Consider the following 25,253-nt stretch of genomic DNA (forward strand, 5'->3'; position numbering starts at 1 on the left):
CAGATATAAGAATTTCATCAACATGCCTAAAGAAAACTCTGACACACTGCTTTATTGGAGACCCTCAGATACAGTCTCTTCCCTTCTAAACTGTATTGTTGGCTTTTTTCATTGTATTGGTTAGAATACATGAGGCCATTCTGCAATAATAATTTAAAAACCAAATTTCAGTGGCTGAATATTACAAATATTTATATCTTGCTTATATCACAGTTTAAACAAGGCTGAACTTCACCTTTAGACCAAATTTTCCTGGCACTGTCTAGTTTTGATCTTTGCCTGGAAGCCATTTTTAAATCATATCATCATTTGCCACCTGGAAAGTCTGGGAAGCTTTGTAACCAGCAAGTCCTTACTTCTTTGTGTTTAATAGCCCTTCCTTTAACTCTTTGCTCTTCTCTCACATCTTACTGTAAGCAGCAAGAAGATATCAGGGATACCTTCAACACTCTACCTGGAAATCTACTTAGCTGGATCAGCCCGTTTATTTCTATTAAGGAAAGTGATGCTGTTCCTAAACTTTTTGCCATATTAGAAATCTTTTCTCCAGTTTTCAGTAACATTTCCTCACACTGCTTTAAGCCCATACCCATAGCCTTCTCAAAGTCTACCAAGCATGTCCTAATGATTTCTTTAAATTTCTTCCACTCAAAGCCATTCAAAGCCACTCCCATATTTTAAGTTTTTTCTTATAGCAGGACCCTATGTTGAACTACCAAAATCTGTATTAATTTTCCATTGTTGCATAGCCAATTACCTGAAAATATAAAACAACATTGGGTTGCATCCAATGCATCAGGAATTTGGGAGTTGCTGTTATTGCTTGGGGTCTCTCATGAGGTTGTAGTCAAGATATTGGTCAGTGCTACAGTCATCTGAAGTCTTGAGTAGGGTTGCAGAACTCACTTCCATTCAATTAGGGCCACTCATATGACTGGCAAGTCATGCTGATTGTCAGCAGAAGAATTTAGTTTATATGGTCTTCTCTGTACAACTGATTGTCTTTATAAAATGGAAGCTGGCTCATAGAGCAAGTAATGGAAAAGAGTAATGTGGAAGCAACAATGTCTTATATAACCTAGTCTCTCAAAACCACACTCTATTATAATTTTTGCAGTACTCCACTGTTCACGTGGGTCACTTCTATTCAGTGTGGGAGAGGATCACACAGAGATCTGATAATAGGAGACAAAAATTCGTGTGGGCCATTTTGCAGAATGGATGCTATGGAAAAGATAAACACAATAGTAAATAGTGATAATGTAATTTATAAATGCTACAGAAGAAGTTTGTTCAAAGACCTTTAGTGCTATGGAAGATGGAATATAAAACTATTATGACAGAAGTGAAAGTCAGGAAATTCTCAGAGAAGGTGACATTTGAAATGACTCATTGTTAATGAGTTGGAATTCAGTACTCAAAAGGAGAGAGAAAGAATACTAATTAAAGGAGAAGGAACTATTGTAAGAATTGGTCTCTAGGGGTGCCTGGGTGGCTCAGTAGGTTAAGCATCAGACTTGAGCTCAGGTCATGATCTCTCCATTCGTGGGTTCAAGCTCTGCATTGGGCTGTGTGCTGACAGCTCAGAGCCTGGAGCCTATTTCAGATTCTGTATCTCCCTCTCTGTCTCTGCTCCTCCCCAACCTGTGCTTGCTCTCTCTCTCAAAAATAAATGAATAAATATTAAAAAAGAATTGGTCTCTAAGTAATTAAATATAATAGGTAAAGATAATGGGCAAAAGATGAAAATACTAATAACTCTTATGTATAAAGTTCTAAGCATTTTACTTAAAAAGTCATAACATTAATAACATATAATCATAAAATTAGCATTATATGTATGGAAAATATTTTGAATTGTTCTTATGTATTAAAAAGTTGTAGGAGGGGGGCACCTGGGTGGCTCAGTCAGTTAAGTGTCCTACTTCAGCTCAGTTTATGATCTCACTGTTCTTGGGTTTGAGCCCTGTGTAGGACTCTGTGCTGACAGCTCAGAGCCTGGAGCCTGCTTCCGATTCTGTGTCTCCCTCTCTCTCAAAAATAAATAAACATAAAAAATGTTGTAGGAGAGATGCCTAGTTGGCTCAGTGGTTAAGTGTCCAACTCTTGATCTCAGCTCTGGTCTTAATCTCAGCATCTTGAGTTCAAGCCCCACATTGGGCTCCATACTGGGTATGAAGCCTACTTAAAAAAAAATGCAGTTGTAAGAAGAATTAGTCAAAAGGTCTAAACTTAGAATATATAAAATATGCAGAAAAATAGCAAAAATTATTTTTAAAATCAGTTATTTATTATAAACATATATATTGTGATGATTTAGAAACCATAATAAACAGATCTTGTCTAATATTTGACGTGTCATTATTATTTCTGTCCACATCTAAAAATCTTTTATCTCAGTTTGTTTTTGATAACCTAGAGTTATACTATCCAGTATAATAGCCACTAGACACAAATGGACGTTGAACACTTGAAATATCACTAGTCTGAATTAAGATGTGCTCTAAGCATAAAAATTTTTAAAATTTTGATTACATGTTGAAATGATTTTGGTTAAATAAATATTTTAGTTAAATTAATAAAATATGTATTCAAGTTCAAAATATTTTTATCTCAAAACTTTTATAGATTTTATATATATGTATATATATATACATATACACACACACACACACACATACACACACACACATACACACATACATTCTTACATTTTTATGTGAGAATGTACCAATGAGAGGGGTTGTGCTATGTTATTAACACTGTTTATGAAGAAAGTAACATTTGACCCATAGTTCATTATGTAGCTGCACTAACTGTATTTAACCATGAATTGGTAACACAATTTATACATATATTGTGTATATAGTCTCTCCAGCTTCTCAGAGTGAAAAATGGAGGAAATAGAAGAAAAACCTCAATGATGAAACAAAGACTTACATCCAAGATTTAGTTTATAGTATCCTGACTTTCCTTTATGAACAGAAAAAAAAATCTCCAAATAAGAGCCAAGAAAATGTTCATTTTAGATCAGAATCCCTAGAAGCAGATCCAGAGACAATGAATCAGAGGCGTGTGGTTGTTGAGAAGTGCTCTCAGGAGAAAGAGAACGAGGAATGCTTGATTTTATAACAGAAAAAAAAAGCCAATCAAGGGATTGGCTCAACTGGAGACTAACTTCAGCCTGAGTCCTTGGGGAGCTCTCAAGGACAGAGTGCACCACTGAGTTGATCCCACATTAAGGTAAAGGGCCAGACTTCGGTACTTCAGGTGTAGGTGAGGTGAAAGGTAACCTCCAGGGCAAGAGGGCTTCTCTTCCTCTACATTCTAGCATTTCTGTAGGGCTAGGTGGCTGGCCTTGTTTGGTGCTATAAACATTCCTGAGGTTTTTGTGTTGTGGTTACTATAAATTTCTTAGTCTGTGGTTACTGAAGTTGCCAATTTATAGTTAAGACTATAATATAAGTAATGTAAGGACAATGTGGTAGATCACTTGAGCTGTAAATATTGTCCTACCTACTCCTATGTAGTAGCAGCCTTTGGTCACAATGATCAAAATCAGTTATCCCTGCCAGTGCCTGTTGGTAAATTAGAGACTATGTGGACACATTAACACAGATGCATGGGAAGTGAATTGTGACAATGACTCCTCTGTTTGAGCACACGTTTATGGGGATCAGATTACAAATGAGACACGTCTCACAGAGGGTTTAATGGGTCCACAGATACACCCAGTGGTCATTTCTGCAATTCCTAAACTTGTAATTGGAATGGACATGCTTAGAAGTTGGCAGAACACTCACATTGGTTTCTTAACCTGCAGTGGAAGCTTTTGAAACTCAGGCCACTTTCCCAGGTCAACATAACTCAAAAACATATTAGAAGAAATTGGAGAGAGTTTAAATGACATCATTAGAAACTTGACTGATGAGGAATGGTGGTCTCCATCACATCTTTTTTCAGTTCATTGGTCTGACCCCTACAAAACCCATATGAATCATAACATACGATAGTAGACTCCTGCATACTTACTCATATAACAGCCCCAAGTGCTAAATTGAAGTAATGTGTTCATATCTTTATTTATCAACTCTAGACAGTCCCTATTAACTTCCTGCTATTACAAGGAGAATTTATCTCACTGACATGATGTCTCTTTCCCCCTCTCAGATATTTGTTATATTACTGTTTGGGTTTTTCTTTTGGCTACTTCTGTAATTTTAAATAATAAATGTACCTTATTTTGTGTTTAGTCAACACTTCCCAGTATCATGCCTCAACTTTATATAAAATGATAATTATCAAAATTGTTCTTCAGGACATCCTTCCTTCTGTTTTTACCTCCTACCTTCTGGCAATTATACTTTCACTTTTCTATTGTAAAGGCTCCTAGTATTTATATTCTTCTCCGGTACCCTAACCAAGGGTTTGTACATTGCTCACAGGTTAACATTAGATGTTGTAAACTGATACACAGAATTTATTTTATTATGACACCAGATATGGTTTATAGCCATATCAAGAAATATACAGTGTTTATTCAATATTTACTGAGTACCTAGGTGTCAGATACTATTTCAGGCACTGGAAATATAACACTAAACAGAACAGTCAAAAATCTATGTCTTTAGAATACTTACATTTTCTTTAACTTTCTACTCTCAAGAACCAATGTTACTGTCACTTGCCTACTTGAAGGAGAATGTTTCTAGCATGAAGGTCTAAGAAATGTTTAAATTATATCCCATCAATTGCTTAAAATTGTGCCATATTTTGTTAACTATTTATTTATGATGGAAATGATGGATAACTAATTTGGCACTTAATATGTGACAAACATCCTGCTAAATCTTTCATATACATCTTTTTTCTAACAACATTTTATGAGATAGGGATTAACATATTCATTATGCTGTAGATAAGGAAAAGGAAATTTAAGGAGGTTCAATATCGGGGCCCCTGGGTGACTCAGTCAGTTGTGTGTCTGACTCTTGATTTTGGCTAAGGTCATGTTTCTAGAGTCATGGAGTTGATCTCTGCTTTGGGCTCCATGCTGAGCATGGAGCCTGCTTAAGATTCTCTCTCTCTCTCTTTCTCTCTCTCTCTCTGTCTCTCCCTTTGTCCCTCTTCCCTGCTTGCAACCTCTTTCTCTAAAATAAAAATTTTAAATAAAATAAAATAAAATAAAATAAAATAAAATAAAATAAAATAAAATAAAAAAAAAAAGGAAGGTTTAATATTTCATAGAAGGGAAGGGACCACAAATCTGTAGTCACTGTAGAGAATCACACTCAAATATATGAAAACATGCCAGAGATACAGGAAAATATTTTCAGAAATGCACCTATGTGGAACACTTTTTCAAGACCTAAAAATAATTTAAAACAATTATATAAAAGAGAGGAGCTAAATAATAAGGTATATTTGAAATTCGTGAAGAATAAACTTTTGTAAGTTATAGTGAGGGGACAAGGACAGGCTTCCCCAAGACATGGCATGCTGATTATGTGATCTGAAAACAATCAAGGCCTAAAAGACTTTGGAAGAAACTTTGACTTCCTTTCTACAAGAATTTTAATAGAGGACCTACTCCTGTCGAGAGTTATCACCATAGATGAGTACGTTATAATATGAACTAGGTAAGGTAGACATGTGGAACCTGGCAGGGCCTTTCTGATTAAAGTCCTCTCTATGTCCTGTTGTGACTGAATGGCCCAGCAAACATTCATTTAGTAAACATTTACTCTTTTTCATCTTTATGTGAATTGCATCCCTTCCCACTTAAAGTCCCAGACCACTACCCATTATGTCTCCTTATTTCAGAATGACATATATATATCTCATTTTGCCTGTCTTTGGAATTTAATGTCTGTGTAGATTCTCCATATATTCACAATTAAATTTGATTTTCTCCTGTTAATCTATCTCATGCTAATTTAATTCTTAGTCCAGCTAGTAGAACTATGAATGACAGAAAGTGTCTTCCCCTGCCCCCCCAACAATAGAGAATATGACCTTTTTCAAATGGCAATGGAATAATTATAAATACTTTATATAGTTTAAATAAATACTGATTTAAATTGTAGAACACACAAAAATTGTTATTGCCAAAATTTCAAGAGTTATTGGAACTATATTGATTGATTTTTTTCCTTTGTTGCTTCCTTTCTTGCTGCCTCCTTCCTAGAATACATAAGTGATGACCATTACTCAAACATCCATGTTGGGACATGAGGCAACCTTGAGGATAAAAGTCATGCACTTAGGATGGCTGAATAGAAACAAACACTAATGATCAAGAAATACCTCTCTGTTTCAGGACTTCTTTCAACTGAGAGAAAAGTAATCTCATGTACATCTAGCCTATATTATTTCTGGATTCTATTATTTCTGTTACATGGAGCTAAACCCCATTCTCACTGATAGATAATAGTGCTGTCATTTTGACTGTTTCCAAGCCCTGACTCAAGTGGTCTAAGGTGATAGGGCCTATAGATGATATGGTCTATTATTAAGATCTTGGTATAGGAAATGAAAGACTATTCTATTTAACCATGGCTTTGGGTAGATTTATGGAGCAGATAACGTAGATACATCACCCCTTATTTTTGCCATTAGTTACAATCTCTTCCCACTGTCTAAACTGGTCTAACTTAACTAAGGTATTACCACTTCTTCCTGGTGACCTATTTGGAGTGCAGAGATAATAAAACAATAGTAAATAAAAGGTGGTCTAAGGAATTTCTGACTGGAAGTTATCTGGTATTTAAATAAGTTCAACTTGACTTCAAATAAGTGTTTGAATTTCTGTCAGAAATTATACTCAATAGAAAAATATTTTTGAGAGGTAAATGGAGAAGAAATATATACTATTCAGAACCCATTTTGGGGAGGGATATATGTTGTCATCTGGCTTAACAGTGAGTATTTTGTTAATCATTAGAATACTCGAGAGTTTTTGAGAGTTTAAATGCTTTAGTCTGTCCACACAGCACTCTTATTTTTGACTTCATTTAAAAAAAAAACATGTTTAATGTTTATTTACTTTTGAGACAGAGAGAGACAAAGCATGAACGGGGGAGGGTCAGAGAGAGAGGGGGAGACACAGAATCTGAAGCAGGCTCCAGGCTCCGAGCTATCAGCACAGAGCCCGATGTAGGACTCAAACTCATGGACCATGAGATCATGACCTGAGCCGAAGTTGGATGCTTAACCGACTGAGCTACCCAGGCGCCCCTTATTTTTTACTTTAATAAAAACAAATATTATACAGATTACTCATTCATACTCCAAAAATATTATTTTATTTATTTTTTTATACTCCAAAAATATAATTTTATTTTATGTAAACATTTTACATAATCTTTCCCTTAACAAATTCAAACACACTACTGCAAGACAGATTTGAATGAAGATGATGAGAAATGAATAGATTTTTTACTGTGATCTTTCTGACAGTGTTACAATTAAGCTGCCAAAAGCTAAAGAGAAAGAACACATGTACACACTGTATTTGACTAAAGAATGGCTGCTCAACCAAAGCACATTTTGTACAACAGATTCAAGGAAGCATTTAGCATACCTGACATAGAATAGCTAGGTGATGGGCAGTGAGATATTCATCACTAGAAGAAAGCCGTAATATAGAGAGAGCTTTCTCACTTAACATCAACTTGGTCTTAGACCTCTGTGTCAGAAAAGATGAAAATATAAGCACATCTCAAAATTAATACCATAATAAATACTGCTTTAGAGAGAGAGAAGAGTTAAGTGTTTTGGTACTATCCCCTGTCTTAAGTCTCATCCATCCTGAGGTGTGTAGATAGACACACACCTAACTGTGTGAGAAGACTGGACATCAGTTGACACCTCTGCATTTTTAAGCAGCCATCTTTATTGGCAGGTTAACTGTTTCTCATTCTTCCATATTAGTATCTTTGTAGGCACAGAGTCCACCAAAGTTTATTAAAGGAAATTTTAATGGAGATGTTAACAGTTTTTCTATGTGAGAAGAATGCTTGGTCTGTATAGTGCATGTCCTGCAAATGCTCCTTAAGTCACATTTTAAAAATGAATATCAAGTTTCTTTTTTGTTTAATTATTTTCAGAGAAAGAGAGAGTGAGAGCACATGAGAGAGAGCACGGAGGAGGGGAAGAGAGAAAGGGAGAAAATCTTAAGCAGACTCTACACTCAGCATGGAGCCTGATGTGGGGCTTGATCCCAGGACTCTGGAATCACGAGCTGAGTTGAAATCAAGAGTCAGATACTCAACTGAATGAGTCACCCACTGAGTGACTAAGTGCCCCTCAAGTTTCATTTTGAATACTAAACTCAAGGGAAAATTCAGTGTTCCAAAAAATGACAATTAATGTTGAAAAAAAGGGCATATTTTGATAAGTTTCTATCACTTCTGAAAAGACATGGATAATCTCAGTGTGTTACAGCATCAAGAGATGCTTAGAGCTTGTCTTAGAGAGGCAGAATAATTGCAAGGCTTTGAATTACTTAACTTGCTCAGCTGAATTTAACTCAGGTAGTATACTTCCATGTACTCAGGGATAATTCCTAAAATTTCTCCCCCAAACAGGTTTAAATAGCCTATCAATTGAAATTTATGCCAGTGTCTTTCAGAACACAACAGAATACCTTAGTCTGGTTTTACCAATTTTTCTCACTGGTTTCTTAGCTCTATCATAGCTCTAACAGTACAGAAATGTTATCTACACATTTGAAGTAACTTGCCTTAGCTCTCTTTACTTTTTAAAATTTTTAACTAGATAACATATAAGGACAGGTAAAGATGACGAGTATCATCAGCCAATTTCCCTAAATTTTCTGGCAAATGCAGAGCCAGGGGAAGTCTGTTTGTTTGTTCATTCATTCACTGATTTATTCTCTCACATAATCATTCGTTTATTCATTCATTTACTCTCTGCTTTGTTAAACAAAGGATTTGAAGTGGTTCTCAAGAGGATCAATCAAAAATAGAAGTACTATAAAAATAAGAAAATTTAAAAACCAAAATTAGAGAGTAGAGATGAGATATAGCAGGGTTGGGGGAGAATCAAGAATAATTATGATAGAATTATAGGAGTGTCTGGGTGGCTCAGTTAAGAGTCCAACTCTTGGTTTCAGCTTAGGTCATGATGTCAAGATCATGATCTCAAGCTCATAGTTAATGCGATCAAGCCCCCCATCAGGCTCTGAACTGAACCTGCTTGGAATTCTCTGTCTCCCTCTCTCTCTTCCTCTGCCCCGTTCATGTGCACACTCTCTATCTCTCTCTCTGTCTCTCTCTCGTCTCAAAAATAAATAAACATTAAAAAAAAGAATTATAGGTATGTCTCTGACCTTCCCAGATGCCAAAGCAACAAAACAAAACAAAACAAAACAAAACAAAACAAAACAAAACAACAAATGCAGGATCAGTTATATGATTTGCATTGTCTTCAAAAGGAGAATGCTGGTATTTCAGGAGAAGCAAAATGTTTTCCTAAGAACTGAAAATAAATTATCTTTGGGAATACTTACATGAAGAGACACCAAGTGATGTAATTCACTGCAAACTTAAGTACAATTGAACAGTGAATAGAATTGTCTGTTTCACACAGCAAGCTCTAACACCATCCCTCAAGTTAAGCTAAGGGCGTAACAAGGAATAAATATAAGAAAGAACATCTTAGAATGGCCAAGAATATATGGTTTTAGGTTATAGCTTTCTGATATTTTGAGTATATTAGTTAACACAACTTGGTTTAAATAATTGGAAACCATGTCGATGTAGAGTGACCAACTAAAAATATATAACAAACTGCAAGTACTGAGTGATGGTGGATTTCTTGGTATTCCCTGGACAAGCCAGGAATTTTCAATACTCTGAGCCTTGCCATATCCTTTTCTATTTGTTTGGAAAGATCTGACTTTCCCAATTAATTTGGCAAGCTCTTCTAATTGTGGTGTTGTACAGTATAGTAGTTTAGAGTGTTAAATTTCCAAACAAATAAATCTGGGCTTGAGTCTTGGCTCTGTAGTTTATTAGCTTGTGATCTCTTGTAAGTAACTTCCCTAAACCTGTCTTTTCTCATCTGACAAATGGGTATTATAATAGCATCTTCCTCAAAGCCTGCTCCCCAAAAACACTTTTCATAGTGCTTGGCACATAGTAAGGCTTAATAAATGGTGGTTAGTAACAGTATATGAGAAAGTTTATGGCAAATTTCTATGAAATATTTAGAGGATAAAACAGATCTTACAGAAAAATGGGAACAAAATCAGTCTATCAAAAAAGTCTGTCTTCAGTAATATTTAGTCTTCTTTTAAGATTTTTGTATTTTTCTGGATGACATGCCATTGCTCACCTTGTTTTGTCAGCTTTTGATTGACTGAATTTGAATAAATATGTGCAATGCCTTATTTTAGAAATGTGTCAGCAAAGTAATTAAAAGACATAGGGTTTTTTTTTTTCATAAAAAATGGTCTTAAAATTTAGAGGTCTTAAGTTAGAAATATTTAAAAAATGTCTTAAGGCAACTTTGCTGTGAGAAACTTTGGAAAAGAGGAATGTGATGGTTAATTTTGTGTGTCTGGACCACAGTGTAAGCAGATACTTGGCCAAACATTTTAGGTGTTTTTGCGAACGTGCTTTTGGATAAAATTAACATTTCCATTGATGGAAATGTGTAAAGTAGATTGCCCTATTTTTTTTTTAATTTTTTTTAACGTTTATTTATTTTTGAGACAGGGAGAGACAGAGCATGAACGGGGGAGGGTCAGAGAGAGAGGGAGACACAGAATCTGAAACAGGCTCCAGGCTCTGAGCAGTCAGCACAGAGCCCGACGCGGAGCTCAAACTCACGATCAGTGAGATCGTGACCTGAGCCAAAGTTGGACGCTTAACCGACTGAGCCACCCAGGCGCCCCTAGATTGCCCTATTTAATGTGGATGGGTCTCATCCAGTCAACTGAAGGCCTGTACAGAAAACATAAGTCAAGCCTCCCCTGAGTAAAAGAGTTTTTTTTTTTTTTTTTTTTTTTTTTGTCCCCTGACGTCCTTCAAACTGGGATATCAACTTTTTTCTTGTCTTCAGACTTGAATTGAAATATTGGCTCTTCCTGGGTCTTGAGTGCCTTTTGGATTGGAACTATACCATCAGCTCTCCTGGGTCTCCAGCTTGCTAACATACACTGTAGGCCTTGGGACTTGCCAACCTCCATAATCTCGTGAGTCAATTCCTTGTAATAATTCTCTTTATATATCATTCTGTTGGTTCTTTTTCTGTGGAGAATGCTAATACAGGGCACTTCATCCTTTTTCATATATAGTTCCAGGATTGTTCTTGGTCACAGGTGATATGCATGTATGTGTACGGAAGCAGTCATAATGTATCTTGACTACATTTAATCAGTTTGCACAAAAGTGAATAGTTGTAACTCCTTTAGGCACAACATTCGCCCCCACCCCCCCCATATTATCAACTTCTATTCTGGATTTAGCCTTGAAAATATGCTTATATCAATCATCTCCAACTTTCTGCATCTTGTCCTGGGCACACTCTGAAACCTAAGCAATGTGGATATCTTCAGTTTTGCTGATACCAGAAACCTGAATATTCTATGGCAACATATGGGTCAAACCTCGTTTTTATCCAGTCCTACTTGTTCTGTGAACCAATGTAATATCCTTATGGTTAACCTGGAAGCATGTTTGGAGGCTGACAGGAGACAAGGAGATTTTTTTCTGGACTCCCAATCTATTTTTTGGACCAGCCTTCTTATATCCATTTATCCTTCTTATATCCATTATCTATGAGTGAGACATGTTCCTTACATTTCCCACTTTTTTTTTTTTTTTTTTAGCTCTTGTAATTTGGATTTGTTTAACCCCTAGAGTGATCTTTTAATTTTTTTTTTCTAACAGACCAAGTGACTAGAAATGGTAATGGCATTTATTTCAAAGAAATATCTACTAATTAAAATTAAACTTCTTAGTACATCAAGATGTTATTACTTTCAGACAATATATTTTAACTGACATTGATCTCTTCAAAAGTATTTATGCCATCCATTTTGGCATTATATGGGAATATGTTTTCATATTGCTTATTCAACAGTCTTAAATTATTTTGTTGGGATGGACTATAATGCTTCTATAGATCCTGATATAGCAGAGATGATGACAAAATATGACATGCTTAATAAATGCAGTATTGCTAGATTCAAGTAGAATTTTTTTAAAAATTACCTTTGCAGACCTTTTTTGAACAAAACTATCAGAGAAATGTAGTTTTAAATGGAGTTAATCTCTGCCTGAATTATGACTATATATTGCAATAAAATATTTAGAAGAATTTTTATATGCTAACTCCTAATGGAGGATAAAATGACCACTGCCTGCTAAGAAGGATGAGTTATATAAAATAAGTGATTCTGGTGTGCTGACCACCCAGATGGGTTTGGATGTGGGAAGGAAGGTCTGATCCTAGTTTAAGGGTGTGCTGTACAGAACTAAATTACTTTGTAAAAAAAGAGTGAGAAGTCGTACCAATTCCCAAGGTGGTCTAAGGGATGAGGTGGGGATTTGAGATAAAGGGAAAGGAAAAACAGAATGTTAGAAGACTGAAGCAGTCCATTGGGGAAGTCATCAGTGAAAAATATTCTGCAGCTGAGTGGTGAACTAAAGATATTTTGAATAGAGATATCAACTATTTAATTTGAGGTTCTGTGAATGCTATAATATATACCCCTCTTCAAATCCCTCAATCAAAAAGAAATCTTCAAAATATGTACACACTGATAACCTTACGTAAATGTGGAAATTGAGGCATAGACTAAGTTTCGTGACTTGGCAGAGATAAAGTGGGATAGCACTATTTATGTGTGCAGTGAAATAGTTCATAACCTGAACTGATTAAATGGAGGAAGACCTTAGGAAAGGATGTAACCTTGAGGATGTACATCCTGCAAGAAACTGCAAGAATTTTGGAAAGATTTCTGGGCTTCTACATGTAATGAATTGGGAGTCTGAGTTAATTTTATTTAGATCTTAAGAAACAAGAACCCTAATTTCAGTGTCATGTATATTTAAAGAATAATGGGCCCTCTATCCTTTATCTGTTATTTTTGCTGATGTTTGAGCTCTTAGAATTCTATTTCACTGGTTACTGTTCCTCCTACAACAAATAGCAAAGATAGTATTAAGGTGCCACATGTTTGCCTGAAATGAAATGTAAAAATATTTTCCATGTCATATGAAAGAAATAGAGGCTGTGCCTACAGCCATTCATAATTTTTTCAACAATTTTATTCAGTGAAGACAATGGAGTTTTAGACATTGTCTTGTACTCATGTGACAACAGCAGAAATATCAGTTAAAATCCATTGGAAAGAGATATTGTGTTAAACCAATATATTTATTACTACCTTAGATTATCCCTTGGATTATCTGCAGGGTGATAAGGTGGATAAATTCAGGACACACTACCCAAAACATGGCACTTCAGCATGCTGAGTATTTTAAACTGAAGGAATTTGACTAATGGCAGGTGCAGGGAGGATTTTCTAACTTTCCCTTGAAGAGCAGGTCATTAGATCCTCATGTGAGTGGTGGTCTCCCTACCCCCAAAGAAAAGAACATCCTTATCTCTGAACACAGAGGAACAGCAAGAGGAATCTGAACAAACAGACCTTGTTAAGTTTTCCCAAGTTTACTGCACTTGGTTCATACCCTTTGTCCTACCATATTTCCCTACGACTTTCTACTCTTCATCAAGCCTAGTATAAAAATGTTCAGGTTTGGGGCGCCTGGGTGGCTCAGTCAGTTAAGTGTCTGACTTCAGCTCAGGTCATGATCTCGTGGTTTATGAGTTTGAGCCCCGCGTTAGGCTCTGTGCTAACAACTCAGAGCCTAGAGCCTGCTTCAGATTCTGTCTCCCCCTCTCTCTGTCCCCCCCATGCTCATGCTCTGTCTCTGTCTCTCAATAATAAATAAATGTTAAAGAAAAAAACTTAAAAATGCTCAGGTTTGACCTTTACTTCAGGTCTTCTTTTCCTTATGAATGCTCCTGTGTCACATAACACTTATATTAAATAAGGTTATATGCTTTTCTTTTGTTAATCTGTCTTTTGATACAGAGACCCAGCCAAGAATGGGTTACTCTTTTGTAAGGAAAATGTACATCTATTAAGGAAAGCTCCATTTGTAAGGGTGTCTCCTTTTCTGTTCCAGGAAGAGAATGATGACTATATCACAAGAGAATCTTATCACTGGAGAAGGCAACACTTAAATCTGCATAACAAATCCTTTCCTTGATTACCATGCTTTCTTTGGTCACCTCCACATCACTGACCACCCACACACAACCTTTCTTTTGTCTTTTGTTGAAGATGGTATTTAAGCTGGAGTTCTAAATCACCTCTCTGAATTACTCATTTTCCCTGGGTATCTCCCATGTATACATGAAGTATACATGTTAATAAACTTCTGCTTATTTTTCTCTAGTTAATCTGTCTTTTATTTTAGGGGTCTCAGCCAAGACCTCAAAAGGTTAGAAGGAAAATGATTTTCCTCCCCTACAATCTGGTAGTTCGATTTTTAATTTTTTGAAGTACCTCCATACTATTTTCCATAGTGCTGCGCCATTTTGCATTTCCACCAACAGCATACAAAGGTTCCAATTTCTTCACAACCCTGCTAACACTTGTTATCTTTTTTTTTGTTTGATAAAAGCCATTCTAACTGGTGTGAAGTAACATCTCATTGTGATTTTGATTTGCATTTCCCTAATGATTAGCATTGTTGAATATGTTTTCGTATATACCCTTTGACCATTTGTATGTTTTATTTGGAAAAATGTCTATCCAAGTCCTCCTTTCCCATTTTTAAATCAGGTTGTCTTTTTGGTTGTTTTTGTTTTTATTTGTTTTCCTTTTGCTTTTGAATTATAGCAGTTTAGTGTCACCTTTTAAATAATAGGCTGTATCTTTCACAAATAGGCATATGGTGCTTTTGATCTGTTTTAAAACCAGGAAGTTAGTTTTTAGTTTATACTTTCACAATGAAGTTCATTGTCTCTATGACTTAAAATGGCAGTTCACTCTAGCATAAAACAAACCCAAGTTACACTTTGTTTTTTAAAAAAAAATGCTTTCTTGTTTTTTCCAGCCTTACTGGTACTCTTCTTGAAGACTTTGCATGGCAAGGATAATTCTATACTTTTGTCAAATCCCATTTCATTTTCTTCTTCCTGGGCACAAAGGAGTACAAGCTCCCTTGCTCCCTTGCTCCCTTAATCCTAAGCTCCCTTGCAATTAAATTGGGGCCAAATGGCTGGGTCCTAAACTAATTGCCAAAGTAGTTATTGTGGTAGAGCTCTTACCTAAGGAATGTGGTGGAGGCCTCCTCAGAACAAAGGAAGGCAATGTGGCCCAATCAACTCCTATACACGTATGCGTAGCTCTGACATGACTCTAACTTGGACTGTCCAATCAGACTATATGTCACCATATATGGGAGACAAAGAAGTTGAAATTTCATAAAAAGGCTACCCCCACTATGCTCAGGGCTCAGTTTTTCTTGTATGAACCCACTAAGCCTGTGCCAGCACAACAAATAAAGTTGCTTCCTGGACAGAAAAACCCCAGTGTCCCATCTCCCTGTGCGAGAATCTTGCTACATTATCACCTAAGCCTGTCTCTTAAAAACAGTTCTTGCAATAATTCTTCTGCTCTCTCTTCTTCTGAGGTGGGGATTTTGGAAATCACATGTTACAGGGATAGCTATAAAGTGGAGGAGGGGTGGTCAACTCACATCGGCCTTGATGTAAGCAAGAAATAATATTAGATTAAGCAATTAACATTTCAGGTTTCTTTTTGTTTTTTCTTTTTACAAAGTACAGCCTAGCTTCTCATAACTAATTCAACTCTCTCAGCAAACATTGTATATTAAACCTGTATAAAATTCAATACGAAAAGGATTTATTAAGTATTTGAAACAATGTATAGAGGCATTTCACCACATAAATCAACATTTTCTACAGTAGTCTTATCCAAAAAAATTGATATTATGTCAGATAACTAATAATGAATGAATGTTAGGAAAAAAATGAGTTGTTTTGGGGACACCAAACTGCAGATTGGAGAAGTCTAAATATATTTAAGAACACTGAATAAGGCAACATTAGCTGTAATTCTATTTAATTATATGGTAACAGTTTTTGGATTATCAAATTGGAGAAAATAAATCTTTGGCAGCTGGAGCATTTTATCTTCTTAAAAAAATCTCTTTAACTAGAAGATGGAAAGAATAATACCGTTATACTAGACAGTTAAACCCAAAATGCTAAGAGACTGAGGAAGGAATCTGAGGAATACCCCTACCTAATAAAACTAAATGAATATATCTCTAGTGAAATTACTGGTAAGTAAGTCAATGATACTTTGTAATTCTCATTTTCATAAAAGTTTTCTGCAGAGCCTGCAGATTGAAAAAAATTGATGCATAAGCAATAAGGTAGCTGTCAACTTCAGTATACAGATCACTCTGACATCATATGGAAAAAGCAGCTACAAGTATTAGAGTGTGCAGTTTCAAATATCAGTGAGGAGGTACCAGAAAGTGCCATCCCAAGATAGGTTTCTTTGGCATATGGATTATTTTGAGTTAAAGGCCATTGAGAACCAGCAGATGCAGGGAAAGCCCTAAAAACAGGGCACAAATTTTGCTTTTGTAAAGGATATTTACATTTATAAGGAAAATTTTCATTTGGAGCCATGTCTCCCTCTCCTATACCAGGAAGAGGAGGACTCGTGGACTTTTAAGAACTGTTATCAGTGGAAAAGACACTGCCTTAATTCTGCATGATAAACCTTACTAAACAGTGTTTACCATGCTTTTCCTGATCACCTTCCCATAATTTGTCTCCTTCACAGAGAAGCCCAAACCCCTTTTTCTTTTGTTTTAGCCTAAGATGGCATATAAATCCAAGCTCTAACCACCCCTTGGAGTCACTCATCTCTGGGTGCTCCCGTCCGTAAGTGCAATGCACAAGCTGATACATTTTTGTTGTTGTTGTTAGTCTGTTTTTTTGTTACAGGGGCTCCACCTAAGAACTTAGAAGGGTAGATGGAAAAGTGATCATTTCCTCCCCTACCCTGCCAAATTCACCCATCAATTTGTAGAGATTATATAACACACACACACACACACACACACACACACACACACACACACACGGTATCAATTTTTAATGAACCAGATCAATTTTTGGTTACGTTTTGATTCTGCCATCACTGCTTACATACAGCCAGCCTTGATTTTTGGCAGTTGTCTCAGAACAATGTGTACTTTACCATAATTAGATAAAGTTTGCTCAATATATGATATATCTTTTCACTAGAATGACCTTTGTAGTTTTCTGAGTTAAAATTTTATAAAGAGAAGACTAACACAATTATAGACAAAATATTTAAGGATCAATACAATATGAGAATTTTTCTCTATGTTTCCATATATTAAAAAAATCACAGACAATCAATTCATTCTCTGCTGGGAAATTTATTCCATAGATGAATAAATGAGTGATACACAGAATATGGTTGGCACAGTAAATTTTGGCTGTATGATACAAGTATAAGGAGATGTCAATATATTAAGCAATAAGCCACAAATTAGAAATCATTAAAATTCAATTACTATATTTTCACAAGTAAATTTTACTGACAAGACACTAATACTACAACAAATATGAGTCAAGAGTTTCTAAAATATACCTCTTCTTTGCTCTTTGCCCTTCTCATCCTTCGTTACTAAGGTATCTGTTTTGCATTGTTTTATATTGGGTAACTAGCTAAAGAAGAAACAAGTATGACCAATTAAAGCCAAATGTTAAGACATTTGCCATGAACCTTTCCTTATGCAAGACAAAAACATAGAATAATCAATTTTTTAGGACTGGAAAATATCTTGGAGATCACAAAGTTTTTGCTTGGCTATCCCTTCTTAGCAATCTGATTCCCATCTGTTTAGGGTTGATGGGTTGAAATAGTCAACAGTGTTCCAGGTGATGGCTGTTGCCTGCATAACCAGGATGACTGCATTACCAAGGACACAGAGGTGCTGCAGCCCAGCACAGCTCTGCCAAACCACGCTGGAGAGCCAGAGATGTAAACTTTTGTGCTTGCTTGATCTGTACCAGTCAGGATCAAGATAACTATCAAACCTGCCTTCAATTTCCCCTCAGAATTAATGCCCCCCTTTCTTGAAATGAGCTAATAAATACACTAGAGTCATACATAGAGATTTTATGTATGGCAAATAATGGCAAATAATGGAAGCTTTTAAAATGTTTGTACCTGAAATGATAAGCCTCCTAGGACATTCTACTTAGTATCAGCACTGGTAGAATGTCCTTCTCTGCCAAGAATTGTAAACTCTTTTCGGGTGAGAATTTGTTTTGTTATATGCCTTTATATAGTCTGTCTTGCATAGTTTGTTTTTCTCCTTCACTAGATCATGAGATTTTGGAGGACTAAGTCAGATCGCTTTCATCTTTGTACTTAATACTACTTAAAATTTTTTTTAAATTTTAGGACAGTAAAGGAAGTTCTAAAATTAAAAAAAAATTCTGTTTATTCTCTAATTCTAAAAGTTACCAATATTCAGTTCTGTAAAAAAAAATTTTTTTTTAATGGCACCTATTATATAAATGGGTTAGAGTATGTTTTTTTCTGATTTGGAACCTTTGCTTTCAAAAGGCTCAATCTGTACCAATCTCTAGGTATCTGTGAATCCTTTCTGTTTCCTTTCAGAATTGACCATTGATTTGTTTGACCACTCTATTAAGATAACAATTTGACATCATCATAATTATCAAAATTAGCCCTTAAAGTTGGAGAGGATCAGAACTGAAATCTTGCCATTCATTTATAGCAGGATTCTCACACAGAGAGATGAGACACTGAGGGTTTCTTTTTCCAGGGAGCAACTTTATTTGTCGTGCCTGGGTTCGTACCTGACAAACCATGCCCTAAGAGCGGCAGGGTGTAGCCTTTTATACAATCTCTGCTTCTTTGTCTCCCATACTTGGTAACATACAGACATACAGTATGATTGGGCAGTTTATGTTACAGAGTCGTGAGGAATGTCATGTACACACACATAGCCAGGTTGCTTCCCTTGTCTTGAGGTTTTCATCACATTCCTTAGGGAGGGGCTCTACCACACATTATCCAAAGACTAGCTAGTTTCCTGAGGGTCAGAAAAGGTCCTGCATAGAACACTGTCTGCAATTGACTGGTCTAAAACTCAGAGTAAAGGAGGATTTTGGCGTTTGAGCAGGTTAGGGTATATGCAGTTTTCTTGGGAGTCCTATTAAAATTTAAAGGAAGCCCCTTTTAATAGCAGCATTAAATATGAGTTTCTATATATATAGACCAACTCTGTCTTTGAAAAGGAACTTTTCTCATATTAAAGTTAGACCTCACTCTACTTTGCTGATGGATATGGCAAACAATTTTACATCCAAATTGAGACAATTGAAGAGTGAAGGGCACACCATTAATGAACACAATCGTAAGCCAGTACTGTCTCAGGGCATCTATGGTCACCACGCCAAGAGAAATTCTTATACTTGGTTCTGTTACTATATGAGTCAAATTGATGAAGTTTGGGGATGATGGTGGGGTGTTCATAGAGTCCAGAGCTGACAGCCAAGAAAGAATTCTTGAAGATGTCTTTAGTGAAAAAAGATGATTTCATTAAAGCATGGGGACAGGATCCATGGGCGGGAAGAGCCGCACTAGTGTTAAGGAGAGTGGCTCCTTATATATTGTGAAGTTGGGAGAGGTAAAGTTAAAAGGGAGGCCTCCAGAGAGACTTTGATATGCTAAAGAGGACTACTAAAATACTTGAGGCCTTGCTATTGTGAAGCTAAGATTATTTTCCCTCTAGTAAGGCATTAACATTAAGATGGCAGGGGGTTCCTGGAGAAATGTTATACTCTGTATTTGCCTCAAGTGTTTGTCGTTGGGCTGCAGGTTATAAGGAAATTTAATTTTACCTGCCATTTCCTTCTTGCCTTTGTTCTACAGATCACTATGGAGGTGTGAGGTTGGGGCTCCAGCAAACTGAGTGTATAGGTTTCTGGGAATTAGGCTGTTGATAAGATTGCCTTTTTCTTGTAATTTACTAAGGTATTTGCAAACTGATGGAGACTCATGTCCTATATGACTGTGATCTCTACCAGTTAACCATTTGTTTTCTTTCCTTTCCTTTGTTCTTGGGCAGCCTGAGGAATATCACACATATCCCTCCTGGGGGACAGGCAGTACTAGCTTGTGCATTGTCCTCAGTCCACCCCATGCTCCCTCATCAAAATTATTATTATTATTATTATTATTATTATTATTACTATTATTTTACTTGTTTTCTTATCAAGAGTCTAGACTGGATATCAGATTGGGAGTTTCTTAAGGAAAGAAACTATATTTCATTTTGAAGAAATAGCAGAATAGTCTATTCTGTTTATTCTACATACATCTATTTGGCAGGAATAAAGGAGAAATATAATTGTTTTTAAGTCTTTCCATTTCCTTTTTACGTCTGTCTCCTCCTCAAATTCCTTCTCCTCTGTGCCCCAGATTTCTAAGGAGGGAGAATGCCTTTTATCTTGGTCATCTACAAGTCTCTGTCATGCCTACAGAACCTAAAATTGCTGGGTGTAGGAGTAGGCGCTGGAGGAAATTGATAGGGTCTGATGATCACTGATACAGGAAATGGCAGAAAGAAATTTAGAGAAGAGCTTGGCCAAATAGGGAAAGGAGAAGTAGGAAGAATATCAAAGGCTTTGTTAAATTTTGCAAATAGGAATGATTTAAGAGATTTGAGTAACTGCTATTTAAAAGTGAAACTGAGGGGGAGTTTGGAAGGTTTTACTGTTTAATGTGGAAAGTAATTCCAATCCATTTCCAAGTGAACTGCAATAAAGCCTGGCAATGTCCTCAATGTTTTATGGAGCTGGACTTCTATGTCTTGTGAATGTAATAAGATACCCTAGTTTTATGTGTCCTATACCTATTAAGCACATACCAAATAGCAGGCATTCTACTTGGAGAGGTAATGTTGAATAAGGCATATGTAACAGAGGATGCTTGTTGAGTGAATGAACAATGAATGGGTGAGTAAATGTCTACATTTGGAAAACCAGAGGGTTTTTCTCTGAGCAATTTACAGGCAAGTTGTATGTGTTGTAGCCCTTTACTCCTAAATATTTTAATGTATATTCTGTTAAAATAGAAAATCTCAGTTTTATTTACTCTCTTGATTGTGTGGGTTTTTAGAGAGGGTGTGGGAAGATGCAGAATCAGGCAGTTGCTATTGTTTCCCTGAGAGCTATTTATTAATCATGTCTTTTCTCCCACTGATATGCCCCCTGGTTATTATTCCAGGATGATACACTGAGCACACACCTGTGAGCCCCCTCCTTCCTGCTGCTACAATCCCCATGTGCAAGAGTGTACACCCTCATGTTCATCGTATTCTTTCAGATATGCTACTTGCAAGAGTGGACTTTGAAAATCGTTCACAAAACATTTTTCTAGTACAACATCAACAGTAACAATGGTTCCCTTCAAGTCTCAAGTCCTTCTAGCAGACATATAGTCTCATTTAGGTATTTGCAACAGTGATTACCACAGTATTCACTTCCTCACACCTACCGCTCCCTCCCGTTGGCACCCCTAGTGTATTCTCATTTCAGTTTCACGTGTAAGATCATTGTGTCAATGGGAATTCTCCTTCCACTTCCTTCTCCCTCTCCTACATGGGTCAGTGTGTTCTATCCTCCCTATCTTTCTCATGAATTAATTTCAGTAATATCTTTCTTTCTTCATATTATAATTATAGTGTTACATTTGATTGATTTCTGCTTCCCATGGTCTTGTTGCTTATTCCCCTCACATTATTTTTCATTTCAGTTCTAACTTTTATAAGCTTTTCTATGCTTATTTATTTTTTGAGAGAGGCAGAGCATGAGTAGGGGAGGGGCAGAGAGAGAGAGAGAAGGAGGGAGGGAATCCTAAGCAGGCTCCACACTGTCAGCACAAAGCCCAACCTGGGGCTCGATCTCACACCAAGAGATCATGACCTGAGCTGAAATCGAGTTGGATGCTTAACTGACTGAGCCACCCAGGCACCCCTCAGTTCTAATTTTGAGTTTCTTTCATTCTCTTTTATTTTTCCTTTTTTTAATGTTTATTTTGAGAGGAAGAGTGAGAGAAGAGAGGGGCAGAGAGGGAGAGAAGGAGAGAATCCCAAGCAGGCTATGAACGATCAGCACGGAGCCTGATGCAGGGCTTGAACCCACTATCTGTGAGATCATGACCTGAACTAAAGTCAGATGCTTCACCAACTGAGCCACCTACATGCCTCTATTTTTCCTTTTTTTATGTTTACTGTAGTCTTCAAGAAAAATGCTTAATATTAACATTCCTGGGTTCACCAATATGTGTTTGCTGGATCTTCTGAGAAGTTTGTCTGAATTTTAGTAGACTCTGTTGGTGGTTCAGGAAACAGTAGGAGGTCTGGACAGATTTAAATTGGTGTGAGCTTCCAAAGGTACCTAAAGGGAGAAATTGCAAACTCACTCCTGACAGGTCAGATATAAGTGGCAAGACTGCAATTTCCTTTTTCTTTTTAAATTTGTTCCATATAATGATTTAAACAATTTTTAATGAGTTATCAGAATTTTACAAAGAAATTTTGGCCTCTCTTTAAAATAAGGACAATTCTCTTTAAAATATGGATTTATAAGGCAATGGTCCATTGTAGCTGAGTAGCTGCTGACCTCGTTAGATGCAGTTTATGATTTGGACTTTACCAAGTGCCCACTGTACTCATTTCAATCCTTTATATTTCCTGCCTGACTGCTATAAGCGTTTGGGTTTCTGGCATCTATATGAAAGGCTTGGAAGCAGCCTGTTTCAGGAGGTGGAGAACAGGGCTGTGTCAAGGTGATAATTGCCCTCAAAGGACACATAGAACCCAGAGTGTTTCCACTGTGGCTCTTATACTTTGTTCCCTGCTGTGTGGTGATATTTTGCTGAAAAATGACTGATTGACTGACTGAATTTCTCAAGAATCATTGTGACACCTTAATTTTATAAACCTCTGAAAAGTCAGCAGTGCTAGTGTGAAATTTGCAATCCTTTCAGCCCTAGGGAGCAATGGCTGTGGCAGAGGAGGCAATTCTGTCACTTAGGCACAGTTCACACAAGAGGCCAGGGTCAAGGGCAGACTTTGGACCTTACAGTGTTTACTCAACTGGCAATGCTTCCATCTTCTCACTGCTATTGGATTGGTCATTTCCAAAGAACAGGACCATAGAGGCAAGGAAGAAACACAGAGTCCATTGTGACTCAAAAATATAAATGGCTTCCTGTCATGACCATTCTTTGGGTTCCTATTGAGTAATATCTAAACTCCTTCCTTATTAGGTGTTCTCACTTGCCCTTGCCCTTGCCCTCCCTCACTGTAGCTCCAGTATAATCTTCTATTTATCATGTTCACTTCGCTTCTGGCACACCCTATGCGCCTCCTTCAGGTTTTGGACATCCATATGAAAGGCTTGGAATATTAAAGGCAGCCCATTTCAGACCATTTCAAGGTAATAGTTTGCCCTGAGAGGACATAGAGCCCAGATCATGCCCTCAGGTTCCTCCTGCATATCCTCTTTGTTGCCCAGGGGATTGGCATTTGCTGGATGTCTGCTTTGTCTTGGCTCTTCTCTTGACTTGTTCTTTTCTCATCTTTTAGGTTTCAGCTTAAATGTGCCACCTTCTACAAGGTCTTCTTTGATTATCTGTGAGTAGGTTCACTCATGTACTCTTCATTATGTTACCAATAAGGTTTTTATGTTAACATTTATTACAGTCTAGCAGTATCTTTTTATTCATTTATTTTTATTGCCCATCTCTCTACCTTAGATATGTGTCTGAACTCTACCACCACAACAACGCTGTGTGTCTTTTTACTGATACATTCCTAGCACCCAAGCAGTGTCTGGCTCAAAGATAATAGAATAAATAATAAATGTGTACCATATGTTAATTCTCTTTTGTTAGTTATTTCTGCCTCCAGTGTCTGGAATCAAATTATATTATTGAAACACATTATATTAATTATTTTATACACACACAAACACACACACACACACTAAGCTGAGAGTACCAAAGTTTGAAGAAAGAGTACAATTCACTCTAATTAAATATTTATTTAATTTTCTTAAAATATAAAGCATCAGTGATATACACTCCTATTTCTAATAGGAGTCTTCTTCTGTGGTTCCTTTTGAAGATGATAAGTTTGATAACCTGAGGGTAAACTTTGTGGATAAGATTGTGTCAAGGCAATTTAATTTGAAGCATATTTATTTGAGAAGGGTGATTACTGTCTTACTGAACAATATGATTATCAAATGGTTTTAACATACAACTTATTTTAACTTTGAGATTATACTGGTATTTTTTATTCTACAATTCTCAAGCATCAAATTTATTTTGTTAAAAAACCTAGCCAACTTGACTTTCAGATGATTTAATAGCTCTTGGAACTCTCACCTTTACATTTCTCTAAGCACTGAATCTGAGACTATTTAACCTTCTCTGTGAATGTAGGCATATTCCATATGGAAGTGTAGTCAGAGCCGAAGGCAAAAGAAACTTAGGAATCTATGCCAGCTGTGTATCCACTCAGTATTGAGTCAAGTGAGATCTCCAACTGTAATAGTGAGATTTGCTGCCCTAAGGTCATGGAACCCAACAAACACAGGCAGGCAGGCCCCTTCTTGGCTCTGTCTTTTTAGACCCTTCATCAATTGTGTTCCTCATCACTGTTCTAGATCTTTGTTTTTACTTTAATTTGTATCCCTGTTTGGACATGCAGCCAGGTATATAAGAAAGACTGGTTTTCTATATTGGTCCACTTTTATTGTGATTCACATGTTTTAAGTCACTATATCATGTGTTGAATTTCTCTTACAAATAACTCCAGATGAGAAATACTAGATGTCATTATGTTTATATAATTCACTTTGAATTTTGAGTCTCATTTAGAAATCAAGCATTGAAGTTTTCAAGTATCCTTATTTTGATAATGGTTCTTTTGGTGATTTATACTATAGTTATCTCACCTCCTATTAACTTAGCCCTCTTGGTTCTAATTTTCTTAGGTCCACAGAAATGTCAGTACTATACTTATTTA

General features: G+C 36.4%; 1 long non-coding RNA gene across 1 annotated transcript; it reads left to right on the top strand.

Annotated features, from left to right (window-relative positions):
* The first annotated feature begins 11,138 nt into the window (after positions 1 to 11,138).
* On the top strand, positions 11,139 to 24,060 carry LOC122225606. Its single transcript, XR_006205256.1, has 3 exons — positions 11,139 to 11,221; positions 23,808 to 23,855; positions 23,978 to 24,060. It is a non-coding gene; the product is annotated as an uncharacterized LOC122225606 (long non-coding RNA).
* The last annotated feature ends 1,193 nt before the right edge of the window (positions 24,061 to 25,253 follow it).

Source organism: Panthera leo, chromosome B4, assembly GCF_018350215.1.
Source record: "Panthera leo isolate Ple1 chromosome B4, P.leo_Ple1_pat1.1, whole genome shotgun sequence".
NCBI lineage: Eukaryota > Metazoa > Chordata > Mammalia > Carnivora > Felidae > Panthera > Panthera leo.